A 14,465-nucleotide genomic window follows, 5' to 3' on the forward strand; every position below is an offset into this window, starting at 1 on the left:
GGCCCCCTGTCTAAAGTGACCCGGGCCCCCCGATGGCTTAAACTGCCCCGACAAATGTGTGTTTATGTGCAAAAGCAAGTGCACAACATCACAAGGAAACCTTTGTGCCACAAATCATAGAAACTTCTCCGATACGATCCCGGCTCCACAAAATATTCCTATGAAGAATTCTGCGGACTGTAATAGGCCCTTAGCCAGCAGTCAGGAGTTTTGCTGTTGCTCTCCCAGTGGCTGCAAACTATTAATTTGTAGCCTCCGCTAACGAGCTGCACTCTGCAATGAAATAACTCTGCTTCCATCGGCCCTGCTGCTCTCATTTCCATTTCTCTTCTGGTCAGCCGGGTATTGACACTGTACGTCAACCTGTCATCATTAGCGCTGGTCTAATCCCTAGAAATGGAAATTATTCCAGAAAATTATACAAATCACATCGCTGCCTTCCCTGTAGCCTAATAGGTCTGAAAATGGAAAGAATATTCTGTGCCTAAGTGGAAAGCTCCAATTCTTTGAATATATACTGTAGCTTGCATTTCAAACAAGACTCACCATAATAAAACACACAGATACACACACACGCATGGCTCGTTATGCTTCGGGCACGGTGCCTCGCTACGCTGGGCACACTATTTTATTCTCCCGCCACGCCCTAGTGGATGGTAGTGGATGGTAGGGCATGAAATACCACCTGTCGGCACATGTTGTGTCGACATGGACACTGAAACGTACCAGCGTGTGCGCTCACCATGCTTTGGGCACACTGTCAGGCACCCTAGTGGATGGTAGGGCATGAAATACCGCCTATCGACACATGTTGGCTCAAAAAACAATAAGAAAACCCCATGTCGACCTCCCCATGTCGACCTAATGACCCTGACGACCTAACGCGGTCAACCTAACCCATGTTGACCTACCTGCTTGTCCACCTACTTAGTGGTGACCCAATGACCGTATCCCGTGTGTAGAGCTCATAGCGATAGTGTTGCGTGGCCACGCGCATCATTATCGCCGGGTTCGATATTTCAAGCATGTAATATAAATCTAGTCATCGCCCGTGTTCACTCTATTTAGAACAAGGGCAGTGACAGATCGCTCAGCACACATCGCCGGTGCAGCACTGTGTGCTGAGCGATCTGTGCTGAGAGATCTGAACGATACTAGATCACTCAGCACAAAGCTTCCCCTGCAATATGTGTAGGCAGGGCCGGTGCTAGGCACCGGAGCGAACCAGGCGGGAGGGGTGCCCCGGCGCTCAACTGCTCCACGGGATGGGGGATGCGTGATGTGGGTGCCTGGTGGCCGGGGGGGGGGTAGTCAGCGATATGGCTGCCGGCCGCCGTGGGGGGGCAGGGTGTCCGCGATGTGGCTGCCCGGGTGGGGGGGTGCGCGAGGTTGCCGCCCGCCACAGGGGTGGGAGGGGGAGTGCAATGTGGCTGCCGTGCTGCTGGGGGGGAGTGCGATGCGGCTCTCCTGCTCCTCTGCTGCTGCTGCGGTAGCTTTCCCGCTCACTTCCACCCTCCAGTGGCCTGTGGCTGTGTGTGGGCCCCATTCCGCTTGCTTTTCCTATAGCAGCATCTTAAGACTCATTATCTGTATATTATCGTCGGAATCTCTAATCTTTGCAATATCTCTCGGCAGAGACTCAGGGAAACAATCTCCTCTGCTTTTCTATTGTTACAGTTACGGTAAATGAAATTTCTTAATTTTACCTTCAAATAAGTTTGGAATGCAGCCAGTCCTGTTTGTTCCAATTTTATCCTGTTACTAAATGAATAATAATTGCACAATCGCATTACCTTTTTAAGTCAAACGGATCAGCAAACAAGCACAAAAATAGATGTTCTCCTTCTTAGCACGAGATCTGAAACATTTCTGGAGAACAGGAAACCGCTCCCCCACCTTCTGACATCCACGCAATGCAAAATGTGACCCCCAAGTGGGAAGAGATATTTTCCATAACGTGGTTCTATGTAACATGTCATTATTAATTCATATTAATGGTCTCTAGAAAGCTTAGCGTTCCACAACTGCAAATAATCACAGACACACGAGGCTGTCCAAGACTCATTGTAATGAGCTGCAGATATATCTGGTAAAAGCCAGGTGCATCTGACAGTAAGACCATACTTGCCTACTTTTGAAAACTAGTTTCAGGGAGATTATAGTTGGTTGGTAGTAGAATTTTGCACAGCACCCCATTGAGGGGGCGTGTCATGCTCCACCCAAGGGGCGTGTCTAGTTCCATATATGGAGAGATTGTGAATGTGGCACCTAGAAGCGTGGCTGTGTACTGCTACATATGAGGGGGATCTTTTAAAATTGCTTATATCCAAATGTAGATGAGCCCCAAAGCAGTTAGTAAGAGATACTATACTTGGTAAAGTGCTGGGAAATGGTGCTGATGATTCAATGTAAATGTATCTGTCTCTCATTCCTTTTTCCCCAAAAATGTAACAGTGTAATGTGGGGTAGGTTACATGAGGGAGATTGCTAGACTAATGAGGGAGAGAGGAAGATTGCTGCTATGTCAGGGAGTCTCCTGCAGAATGCAGGAGGGGAGGTAAATATGATGTAACCGTGTAATGTGTGCTAGGTGACATGAGGGAGATTGGTAGACTAATGAGGGAGAGAGGGAGATTGCTGCTATGTCAGGGAGTCTCCTGCAGAATGCAGGAGGGGAGGTAACTATGATGTAACAGTGTAATGTGGGGTAGGTGACATGAGGGAGATTGCTAGGCTAATGAGGGAGAGAGGGAGATTGCTGCTATGTCAGGGAGTCTCCTGCAAAATGCAGGAGGTGAGGTAACAGTGTAATGTGGGCTAGGTGACATGAGGGAGATTGCTAGACTAATGAGGGAGAGAGGGAGATTGCTGCTATGTCAGGGAGTCTCCTGCAGAATGCAGGAGGTGAGGTAACAGTGTAATGTGGGCTAGGTGACATGAGGGAGATTGCTAGACTAATGAGGGAGAGAGGGAGATTGCTGCTATTTCAGGGAGTCTCCTGCTGAATGCAGGAGGGTAGGTAACTATGAGTAAGACGGATGTCGATTCACACTTGGCCAGAGTATGCACTCAGGAGTAAATTTAGGGCCTAATTCAGCCTAGCAAACAGGTCAGCACCACCCCCCACCATGCCGAATTCGTCCCCTTCCGATTAAGTTTGAATTAGGCCCTTACCACAGCTTCTAAAAATTAAAAGAGATGATGTTGCCCTTACATTGCATCCTAAAAAAATTATAGTATTTGGTTGCTATGGACAACATCATCTGTTCATATTTAGAATCTTTAGTGAATTCTCCCCCGGTCTCTGGTGCTTGGGGGATGTAGTGGAGAACATTAATTTTTCTCTGCACTTAAACTGCTTTGTCATGATGAAAACGTTTTCCAGCACAGAACGATGCTAGATCACAATGAAAGCAGGAGACGTAGGTACTGCGTTATCTCGCCGGACAGGCCTGGCGGCTCAGTTACAATTAATGATCAGCACCCGAGCGGGAAATTCTGTTATGTCGCTATTATTACATGAAACATATCCCAAAAGGGGAATTTTTAGTTACAGACTTTACTGGATGACGGCAGTGGCGTAACTACTGTAAGGCAGCCCCAGCAGCCGCTTGGGGGAGCAAGCAGCAGCAGGGTCTGTGTGGGCGCCGGCACCCGCTCGAGGCACTGACATGCTGCTGCCTGTCGCTGTCCACTGGCTGAGCACCAGAGGCGAGTCAGCCGCAGCCATGGCAGAGATGACAAATCCCCCCACTGATTCAATTGACTGTACACAGAGCCGGCTATTGGCTACTGTGTACAGGATGGGCGGGCGGATGGGCGGGCGGATGGGCGTGCTAGGGCGGCCTGGGATGCGTCGGAGCCAAGGGAAGCAGCAGTGTCTGCTGGTCTCTCTTCCTCTCTCCTGCTTCAGCTTCTCCGTTATGCCTGTGATGTCATCACGTCACACGCTGGGGAAACACGCTGGAGAGGAGCCTGGGGGGCTTTATAGTTACGCCACTGGTTGAGAGGATATTTGATTTAGACTTTATATGGGTTGTACGGTATCAGTAGTTTGAACTAGGAGGTCAGGATGCCTAGTTCAATTGATGTATCGATGCCGATATCCCAACTACCACCGGAATCTGACATCATTTCGTATGCAGGTTAGGGTCAGTTAGAAAAGGAGGTGGTGGTCTGGTTTAGGCACTCGGGGGGATTTAGGGTTAGGCTGCAGAGAGGGAGAATTAATTGTGGACACATTGGCCTTTATTCAGATCTGATCGCAGTACAAATTTCTTTGGAAAATGGGCAAAACCATGTGCGCTGCAGGTGGGGCAGATGTAACAGATGCAGAGAGAGTTAGATTTGTGTGAGTTATTTTGTTTCTGTGCAGGGTAAATACTGACTGCATTATTTTTACACTGCAATTTAGATTTCAGTTTCAGATACCCCACCCAAATTTAACTCTCTCTGCACATGTTACATCTGCCCCACCTGCAGTGCAGCATGGTTTTGCCCATTTTCCAAATACATTTTTACTGCAATCAGATCTGAATAAGGGCCATGGTGTGATTTTGGCTATTGATTTTGACTTTATAGTCAAAATTGAATAGTAAGTGAGTCAGACACATTTGATGCTGATTCGATGCCGATGCACATTTGGTCAGTATCGAATAGAAAAATAGACTGTGCAGGCAAGTCTATCCTGACTACCTCCTCTGTAGAACGTATTTGGCCTAGGGCCTGTGAGGGATGCCAGCAAGGTGGTATAGATGGTGCTGCTGCAGTCCTTAAAGCCTCCTGCAAACTATGGCGGTGGACAAGGCTGCTGCAGGAGGCAAATACAGGACTGGAGTCAGACTGGGACACAAGGACCCAGGGCCGGCGCCACCACTAGGCAGGACTAGGCATTTACCTAGGGCGCCGGCCGCTGGAGGGCGGTACTGAGCCGCCGAGGTACCATAGAGAGGTACCCGAGAGCAGGGAGCGGGGAGCAGGTAAGTCTGTGATTCTTCCTTCCTCCTCCTTCACCCCTCTCCTATCCCGCCCGTGGCATGAAACAACGCTGCTCCCCCCGCCCTCCCCTCTCCTATCCTGCCCGTGGCATGAAACAACGCTGCTCCCCCCGCGCCGCCCACTCCCCGCTGGGGGGATTTCTGCGCGGCACCACCTGCGCTCCGGAGGGGGGAATCGCCCACCGCAGTATCGCCCGCCACCCCCCCCCCGTGCCGCAGTATCGTCCGCAGCCGGCGGGCGGCACAGGGTTTGTTTGCCTGGGGCGGGCGGGGGGCTTGCACCGGCCCTGGAAGGACCAGACACACAGGGCAAACAATAGACACTTAGCACACTACTTTGTGCGCCTGGCACTGCGGCGGATGATGCACACTAGCGTCACTGTACAGTAGATGTTATAAGTACAGGGTACTGAACCACATCAGTCAAGGTATTTAACAATGCAGACGGAGTACAATATGAGCTGATAAATGGACAGAACTGGATGTGAAGCAATACCTGTTACAGGCAGACAAGTGGACTACTGGACTGGACTGTGGAGCAGCGCCGGCACAAGTGGGCAAAGGTACAGACAGGCAGGGTCAGTATATGGAAGTGATCTCAGTACTGTAACAAACAGGTGAACAGACAGGCTCTGGAGTCGCTGCCAATAGCAACACAAACAAATAGGTACAGGGTCAGGGCTGGGGAGCAGTGCCAGTAGCAGATGTACAGACACCTAAGCACAGGTATATACACAAGACATAAACAGAAGCTCAGTATGAGCGGGGACAGACAGGGAAAGGTACAGTATAATACACAGGACTGAAGCAGAGGCTCTGGTACAGGCTGGAATATGCAGAAGTACAGTATACAGGAACATGTTCAGTGTATCTCTGGGTAACACAGGCTAGTCAGGACTAGATAAGGATCAGGGTTTGTCAGGAAAGACTGAGTATAATCTGCTGCAATAGCTAGAAACAAACAGTATAACCAGCACAGAGCTTAGGGCAGACTGGGTAATACAGGGAGCAACTACCAATCAGGATGTCTGGGAAAGGACACACCTCCTGATACACAGGTAAACTGCAACTGGACAGCCAGACACAGAGGCAACGGCCTGTTTATGTGACAGGTGAGTATACAGACCAAACACAGAGGAGACAGGCTGCAGTAACACAGACCCACCAGTAGCAGCTCCAACCAGGGCCAAATTGCAAGATACTCTAAATCTGAAGTACATCTAAAGTGCAATTGGCCAAAATCGGATAGTCAGAATTGGACAGTCAAAATCAAATCAAAGCTGAATCTCACCTTTGGAGTTTGGCACTAAAGCCCCATATACACTAGGCAGCGGTCTCTACCGCCTGAATTCTGACTGCCGGTATCTCAACCATCAGTCATCCATATGTATCCCACGGTCACCTATGTGTCCCAAAACTCAATACTCAAGGCAAAACCGTCAGTAATAGTTTTAAAATGATCCATGCTTAGGTGACTTAGGGGTTTATTCTAGTTCATTCTTTCTGACAAAATCCTTCTTAGATGGACAAAACCATGTGCACTTCAGGGGGGCAGATGTTACATGTGCAGAGAGAATTAGATTTGGGTGAGTTTTTTTGTTTCTGTGCAGGGAAAATACTGACTGCATGATTTTACACTGCAATATAGATCTCACTTTGAAGAAAAACCCCACCCAAATCTAATTCTCTCTGCACAAATTACATCTGCCCCACCCGCAGTGCACATGGTTTTGTCCATCTAAAGGTGTGTACACACGTACAGATTTTCTGTCTGATCTATCTGGTGGGAACAAAAACCTGGAAATGTATTGAAGCATATGACAATCAAAAATTTCCACCCAAATGCAGGAAAACAATAAAAAAATATATGCTTTGATAAATTTGTTATATCAGAACGATTAAACAATTTGTCTGACTGATCACTGTCTGTTTTCAAGTGTTTGGGAACAATTTTTTGATTGTCAGTTGCTCCCATACATTTCCAGGTTTTTGTTCCCACCAGATAGATTCGACAGAAAATCTGTATTTGTGTACGCACCTTAAGAAGGATTTTGTCAGAAAGAATGAACTAGAATAACCCCCTTAATTAGAACATCAGTCACTCTGACTATAGAGCATCTGTGCACAAGCAGCGATATCCCTAAAATTATATTTATCAAGCATTCCAAAGAGGAAAAGTTTCCCATAGTGACCAATCAGAAACTGGCTATCATTTCTCTAGTACAATGTTTTTCAAACCCATATCTAAGTACTCCAGTTGACATTTTCCAGATCACCCGCCAGGTGCACAGGTGCACTTATTACTCACTGACACATTTTAAAAGGTCAAAAGGTTGAGATAACTTGTGTGGAGATCTGCAAAACATGAATTGCGTGTGGTCCTGACGGAGGACCGAGTTTGAGAACCTGTGATCTAGTACAATAGATAGAATTTTATTGGTTGCCATAGCCATGCTCATCTGGATTTCCCCGTCACCTTCCCCCAAGCAGCCCCTCCCCCCTACACCACCCTTCACGTTGAATCATGTCATCGTAGCCGTCCCCGCTATACAGCGACTGCTTTTACTGTGTTGTACTGTACAGTGATGACGCAATTGTGAAGCCACAACCCTGGACAACCTATCTTGCTGCCCACCACGCTCCCTACACGCCTACCACGCCGCCCTCTCCAGCAGGGCAGCTATCTTAAGTAGGTAAGTTTGCCTACTGCTTATTTCTAGTTACCCCTTTGGTTAAATAGCACAATACAAGGGGTTTATAGCAATCTGTCCTCTTGGATTTACCGTGTAATGTTCACTCAACAGCATTTAATAAGAGAAAATAAACACAGATCGGCTTTACAAGTCTTCGCCACCTTCCCAGCATCCGGCTCCTGAGTCTGGACAGATGGTTCTCACATTTCAGACGTAATGGCCAACTAAACATCTCGCTCCAGATGAGACGCTTGTCTCAGCTGAAATTTCTCATCGTGTAAAGCTGTAGATGCATTTTACGGCCAAGTCTTGGCACCGATATATTTCACAGAGCGCTAACTCACATCAAAGTCTGCAGATCAGTACTTGCAAATAGATTTATTTATAAACACTTTATGTTACGATGAGAGGTCCCGGAAATGAGACGAAGACACAAAAACATTGTTTATCTTCGCAGTTAATTATCCTTTGTGGCTGTTGGCCATGGGCAGCCCTACGGCACAGCAGACATTGCTGCCCTAAACCCTGAGGGTGAGTTCTACTTGGGCTGTGGGGCATTCATAAAAAATTCTAAAGCGGGAAGATGGAGTAATTACCTACGGCCAACAATTATCAAGTGCATTCTATAAAATGATATCCAGCAGCTGATTGGTTGCTAGGTCTGCTTGAACAATTCTCGTTCTTCAGCACGGTAGAGTTTTGTTTCGTGCTTCTATGGACTGCTGCCGAAGCAGCCCATAGAGACTGGGGGCCAGCGCATGCGCCGTACCGAAGAAGCTACTGCGCACGCGCTGATCAGTTTCTGATGGCCATTCCTAGCTGGGATTGGAGGTGATGCCATGATAAACAAGGACCCATAAGAAGACAAGAAATATCATAGGAGATCATTCAGGACTAGCAAAGTGGCCAGGAAAAGCTCAGCCACATTCTGTGCTAGACCACTCAAGGGTGGTGCAAGTAATTAAGGACTCAGGGCGTGTTTAAGAGATAGACCCAGATCACTCAGTGGATCTCCAAAGTGGCTGGTTCACATTGCTAGGTGCGGGAAACCGGCGTATGAAGATGCAGCCACTGGCCAAGGCTCGCCTTGAAAACTGGGCACCCTAGAGATAGGCAGTGGTATTAACCAATGCTTTAGGGGTATGTCTAGCCACCACAGAGCCTTGGCCAACCACAATAGGACCCTGTAATCAAGACGGGATATATCATTAGACGGCTTTAGACAGCTGCCTAGGTGCTCCAGAATCTGGCGGTGCCCCTGAGTCTATCCCCCAAAGAAGGAGGACTCCAAGAGTCAACTCCATTGTTAAACTTGAAGCAAATGGCAGGTGTTGATCTTCTTTTCCCCTGAGATTTACCCTGTGCCCATTCCAACCCTGGTAGGCACTCATATTTTCAAGAACATTCTACGTTCCCATGACGTACCATCCCCAAAGGGGCCTCAACCTGCCAATCAGTGCTTAGTGGGAAATAGAATCTGATTATGCAGGACCCTCGCACGTGCTGTTTAGTGAACAGTGGAAATGTGCGTAAACCATTGGTTTACGTTCATCTCTGAATTATCCCCAGTGTATCAGGTAAGCGAATGATTAGAAACCTTGTCAGAACTCCTTACTGCGAGTATTAGCTTGTGTGGGTGCCAGCCTCTCCGGCAGCTGCTGTTGAGTCGGTGTGGAGAGGTGCCCGGCAGTGCCAGGTCCCTGCCCACTGACAATGATAAAAGGTTTTTCCCACAATAAAATGATACACTTAGGTTAATTGTGAGCTTAGCAGCTATACTATGAATACAGGAATATTCCTTCCCTTTGTTCTTCTCCAGTAACGCTCCAGAATATATTAGTGATGTGTAGCTGCGAAGCTGGGAAAGTGCATTATACTCACAACTTACAGTAATACAATGGATATTATAGACCGTATATATTATAGTATAGCTCAGTGGTTCCCAAACTGTGTGCCGTGGCACCTTGGAGTGCCTTGGGGAACTTGCAGGGGTGCCCTGGATTGGTGTTATATGGCCATGAAAAATTATTTATGGCAAATGCATACCTCCCAACTGTCACGATTTTAGAGGGACAGTCCCGATTTTTGGGTCCTGTCCCGCTGTCCCACCCGCGGCAGGCATTGTCCCACTGCGGGGGGTGGCAGTTGGGAGACCCCCCAATCTAGTAGAATAGACGCTGTGCGCATGCGCACAGCGTCTATTCTCGTATGAAAATGAGGTTGCGGCTAATTAGCATAAGCCGCACCCTCATTTGCATACGCCCCGCCCCCTTTTCGGGCGCTCGTGCGGCTTCGCCGCGCGAGTGTCCCTATTTCTTCAGGTCAAAAGTTGGGAGGTATGCAAATGTAAGAGGAAAATTGTGGACAAACAGAAGGTAATCCTTCCCATTACCACACAAACCGACGCTAAGGATGAGATATAAACACAATTCACTTTATTTCATAGAAAGTTCTGATATTCAGGGGGTGTCCTGATTCAAAAAAGTTTGGGAACCTCTGGTACAGCAGGAGAATAAATAAACTCTGCAATGTATCGTATATATATCCCATGTAATGGCTTTCTATTACACATTGTAGCCATATCTGTGCCGCTATCCAAGTCTGTGATTGATATTTTATTTGTTTCCGGTGTTTATGGGGCTATTATATAGGAGCCAGCATTCTACAGAACTTTTATTTGAAAACTATCATCTGGAATGAAAACTAAATATGAATTTAATGCTTGGAAATAAGATGTTATTGTTGGCACCAATATCCTGCTACCATAAATGGAACAGCTTTCAAGAACATTTCTCATTATTAAGACACTTGGGAGAAATGTAATAGGCTGCGATTTTGGCACATGTTCAAAAATCGCACCATTAAAAATCGCATTTTTGCCGCAAATTCGCATATGTAATGAGATGCGAATTTGCGGCGTGGGGTCCCCCCTCCTGAGCATAACCAGCCCCGGGCTCATTGAGCCGGACCTGGTTCCAAAAATACGGGGGGGGCAAAAAGTGTAGGGATCCCCCGTATTTCTGAAACCAACCCCAGACTCTTGGACCGGTCCTGGTTCCAAAAATACGGGGGACACAAAATCTCGGGATCCCCTTTACTTTGAAACCAGCAACGGGCTCCAACAGCCCGTGGTGTCATTCCACAGCCGGGGGACACTTTTTATATAAGGTCCCCCGGCCGAAACATGAGCACCGTGGCTGGTCAGCCTTGGACGGGGTACCTGGAGAAGTGGGGACCCCCCCAATAAAGGGGTCTCCCCCCAGGCTTCACCCATCCAGGGCTGAAGTCCAGGGCTGTCACCGGCGTCCGTGGCCAGTGTACGCTGGCGTGAAAGGGTTAATTCTCACATTCCTAACACTGCTTTATACAGGAGAACTACAAGTACCAGCAGACCTCCCCCCCGCATGCTGGGACTTGTAGTCCACCTGTAAAAAGAATGTTAAAAGAAAAGAAACACATAGAGAAAACCCACGCTGTTTTTTTGTTGTAAAAAAAACGACTTCTATACACTATTACATGTGCGATTTTTGGATAACGTGCGATTTCGTCCGTTTTTGACCAAAAATCGCACATGTCTAAAAAAACGCCCCCTATTACATTTCGTCCTTGGGGTCTAATTCAGATCCGATCGGAAGGGGCCGAATTCATGTGCAGACTCCTTGTGCGAACGCCTTGGCGAGTATCACACTCACCGAGGCGTTCGCATTGGGAAGGGGCGGGGCAGGTGGAGGATGGCACCAGGTGAACAGGGGGGGGGGGGGGTGCCCGGCAGGCGATGTTCAGTTGTTCTGAAGGGTTCAGTATCATTTCCCGACATTCAAAATACCAGCGGTAATACCTAAAAGCATTGGCAGACAGTCAAAATACCGACAATGCTGACATTCATTATGCTGACATGGTTAAAATGCAGACACGGTAAAATGCACAGTTAAAATGTCGACATGGGTTTTTGTGTCTCTGTCACTACATGTCGACACGGGCACCGAGCGCACTATTATAATCTAACTCTATGCCCACTTGGATCGTGAGAACAAGTCAGTTTCAAAGGAAAAAAAATCACGAAAAACCCATGCCGACTTTCTGACACGTCGACATTTTAAATGTCGCCATTTCGACCATGTCGGCATAACGATGTGTCTGCATTTTTAATGTGTCAGTATTGTGCCAACGGTTGTCTGTATTTTGACCATCTGAATTTCGACTACCGGTCCCTCACTCCCAACGGCTGGGATCCGCCTGCATTTTTTTGGCGGCACTCCCTGAAAACCTGTCAATCATCCAGCGGTAGCAATCCATTCCTGGCTTTGTTTGCAGGTGCACCTCCCGCATGCGCACAGCGTATGTAATATTTCATCTCCGAATTCACTGCCCGATTACGGGTCTGAATCGGCCAGTATGGGGGTGCGGGTAAATAAAAGCCGCAGTGTAAATAAGAGAGAGCGAGGGCTGCCTAGGCATGAGGGAATATAAGAGTCGGTGCAGTTTGGGATGGTATGACAAAGATAGAAATCAGAGTGTCACTTACCCATAGAAGTGCAGTGTAGATGGGGTAGCCAATCAGGTGTAGAAGGGGTGGTAGCTTAGGTGTAGGTATATAAGAGGTAGTCAGGTGATCCATCTTCCTCTTGAGTCTGGATTTTCTTGGGGAAGCAGAGTCAGGATCAGCGTCGCGTTGCACCTGTAGAGGAGTGAAGAAAATAAGTTAAGTCATGTTACTGTAGCCTCACATCCCTGCTCCCTAACAGCAATGCGCCGCTCCCTCCGCTCTGCCCCCCCTCCCCGCTGGCTCGTGGAGTCTGTCCGGCCACTGTCTGCATCGCAGCACCTGGTGGCGGCAGACGGGCTCCCAGGCTTCTCCCCTGGGACCCTTCCAGCACCGCGAGGTCAGCGCGTCAAGCCGGCTCCCCCAGTCTTACCCGTCCCCCTCCGGTGGCGGCAGACGGGCTCCCAGGCTTCTCCCCTGGGACCCTTCCAGCACGGCGCGGTCAGCGCGTCAGGCCGGCTCCCCCAGTCTTACCCGTCCCCCTCCGGCGGTGAGCGCTGCGGACACAACACCGCCCGACTCGCCGCTTGATCTCCCAGGCGCGTGGGCGGCGCATGCGGGGCGCGGGGAGTGCACACGGTTGCACAGTCCCCCGTCCCCGCGCCTCCTCCCTGCTCTCATGTTCCCCAGCACCTGCGCCTCTCCACAGAAGAGTCATTGTGGCTCAAGTGTGGCGTGCCCAACTTTGGGCAACTAGAAAGGGGACGGGCTGTTTAGAGAGCCACCATGGGGTTCAGGGTTACATTTCTTACCCCATAGCTGGGAATAAAAAAAAGAGATTCTGCAAGGGGGTCGAATGAGCCGCCCAGGAGAGGCGGGCTCACATGCACAATTACCCAGGGACGGCAGACATCCCTACGGTACAAGGGGGGCCAGGTCACCCAGGTATGAGGGTGGCCTGGATCCCCTCCAAGGAATACTGGCAGCAGGCCATGGAGCCCTTGCCCCCCATGCTGCCGCTTTGCTTCCCTGCTATCAAAGGGCCCTATCAGCAGGCACATGGGGGTCACCCACCTAGCCAGGGCACCCCCGCTACCCACATGCCCCTGGTTCCGTCCGGGCACCGTCACCTCCCACACCCACCCCCCCTCTGGGGTCAAGTGGGTTTCATCGTTTGGGGGGCCTGGTATCCGGTCAGGGCGCTGCCAATGCTATATGACCATGGCGGGGGCTCCCATTAAGTATCAATTCACACACCCTCAAGGTAGGGGGGTGCCATGTGCGTCGCCACAAGCAGCACGCCTGCACAGTTAACCCATCGGGGTATTACCCAGGGTCCGGGCCCATTTTCCTGCCCCGGGCCTTCAGACACCATACCCGTCCCGATGGCACTTCGTGTACATCTACCCACCCGTCCCAGTCAGTGGTTTTCCCTGGGGGGGGGGGGGGGGGGCGGTTTCACGGCCCTTGAGGCCGAGATGGTACAGGCCCAGGGCAGCATGTATGGTGTAACGGTTAGCACTACTACATCACAGCACTGAGGTTAGTGGTTCCATTCCCACCATGGCCCTAACTGTGTGTAGTTTGTATATTCTCCCCAGGCTTAAGCGGGATTCCCTGGGCATTCTGTCCAGCCACTCCCGGCTCCCACCGGTCAGACGGGTTTCCCCGCTCATCCCCGCCCAACCCTCAGGCCCCTTCTAGCAGAGTTGGCTATGGTGCTACATCCGCCCCCTCACAATTGCAGGGTGGGGTTGGGTTTTTGCACTGGTCATAAGTGAGTCACTAACCACTTGGCATGCTTCTTTCGAGGTCTCATCAGTTCCCCAGCGGGCAGACGCGGACGTGGACCATCATTCTGGATAGAACATTACGCAGGCAACTGCAGCTGCAGCAGGGACGCCGCATGAGGCCGGGTCTCTGGATGCTGTCTACCTTCCGGGTGATGGTGAGCATGATGAGTATTATACCTCTGAATATGCTGCGGGCCAGTCCTACGCCGCTGCGAGGAGTCAGGAACCATTAGACGCCCCCGCAGGTTTGCCAAGCTTGTAGCGTGCGCAGTTGCACAGCAAGCAGGGGCGGGGGGAAGCGGCCTAGCAGGACTAAACCCGTCGCTGAGTCCCAGCTTTCCTTTGACATGGTCAGTCGCAGCAACACCGCAGGGTACAGGGGTCTCCATCAAGGCGCTAAGGGAAAATAGCCAAAGGAAGTTCGGGATGTTTTCACGTTAACTTATTGCGGCAGGGCCAAGAAATCGGCCGGTGCCGGTGAAAGCTTGTATCCGGGTTT

At 49.8% G+C, this 14,465-nt stretch overlaps 1 long non-coding RNA gene across 1 annotated transcript in view; it reads right to left on the bottom strand.

Moving 5' to 3' along the window:
- Positions 1 to 12,700, bottom strand: part of LOC146026784 (uncharacterized) — a 149,325-nt gene extending 136,625 nt beyond the window's left edge. The window contains exons 1-2 of the long non-coding RNA XR_014454541.1: positions 12,607 to 12,700; positions 12,216 to 12,368 (exon numbers count right to left, since the gene is read on the bottom strand). This is a non-coding gene — a long non-coding RNA (uncharacterized LOC146026784). The remainder of the gene's footprint in view (positions 1 to 12,215; positions 12,369 to 12,606) is intronic.
- Between the last annotated feature and the right edge of the window lie 1,765 nt (positions 12,701 to 14,465).

This window comes from Crinia signifera, chromosome 8 (genome assembly GCF_055691185.1).
Source record: "Crinia signifera chromosome 8, ASM5569118v1, whole genome shotgun sequence".
Classification (NCBI taxonomy): Eukaryota; Metazoa; Chordata; class Amphibia; order Anura; family Myobatrachidae; genus Crinia; species Crinia signifera.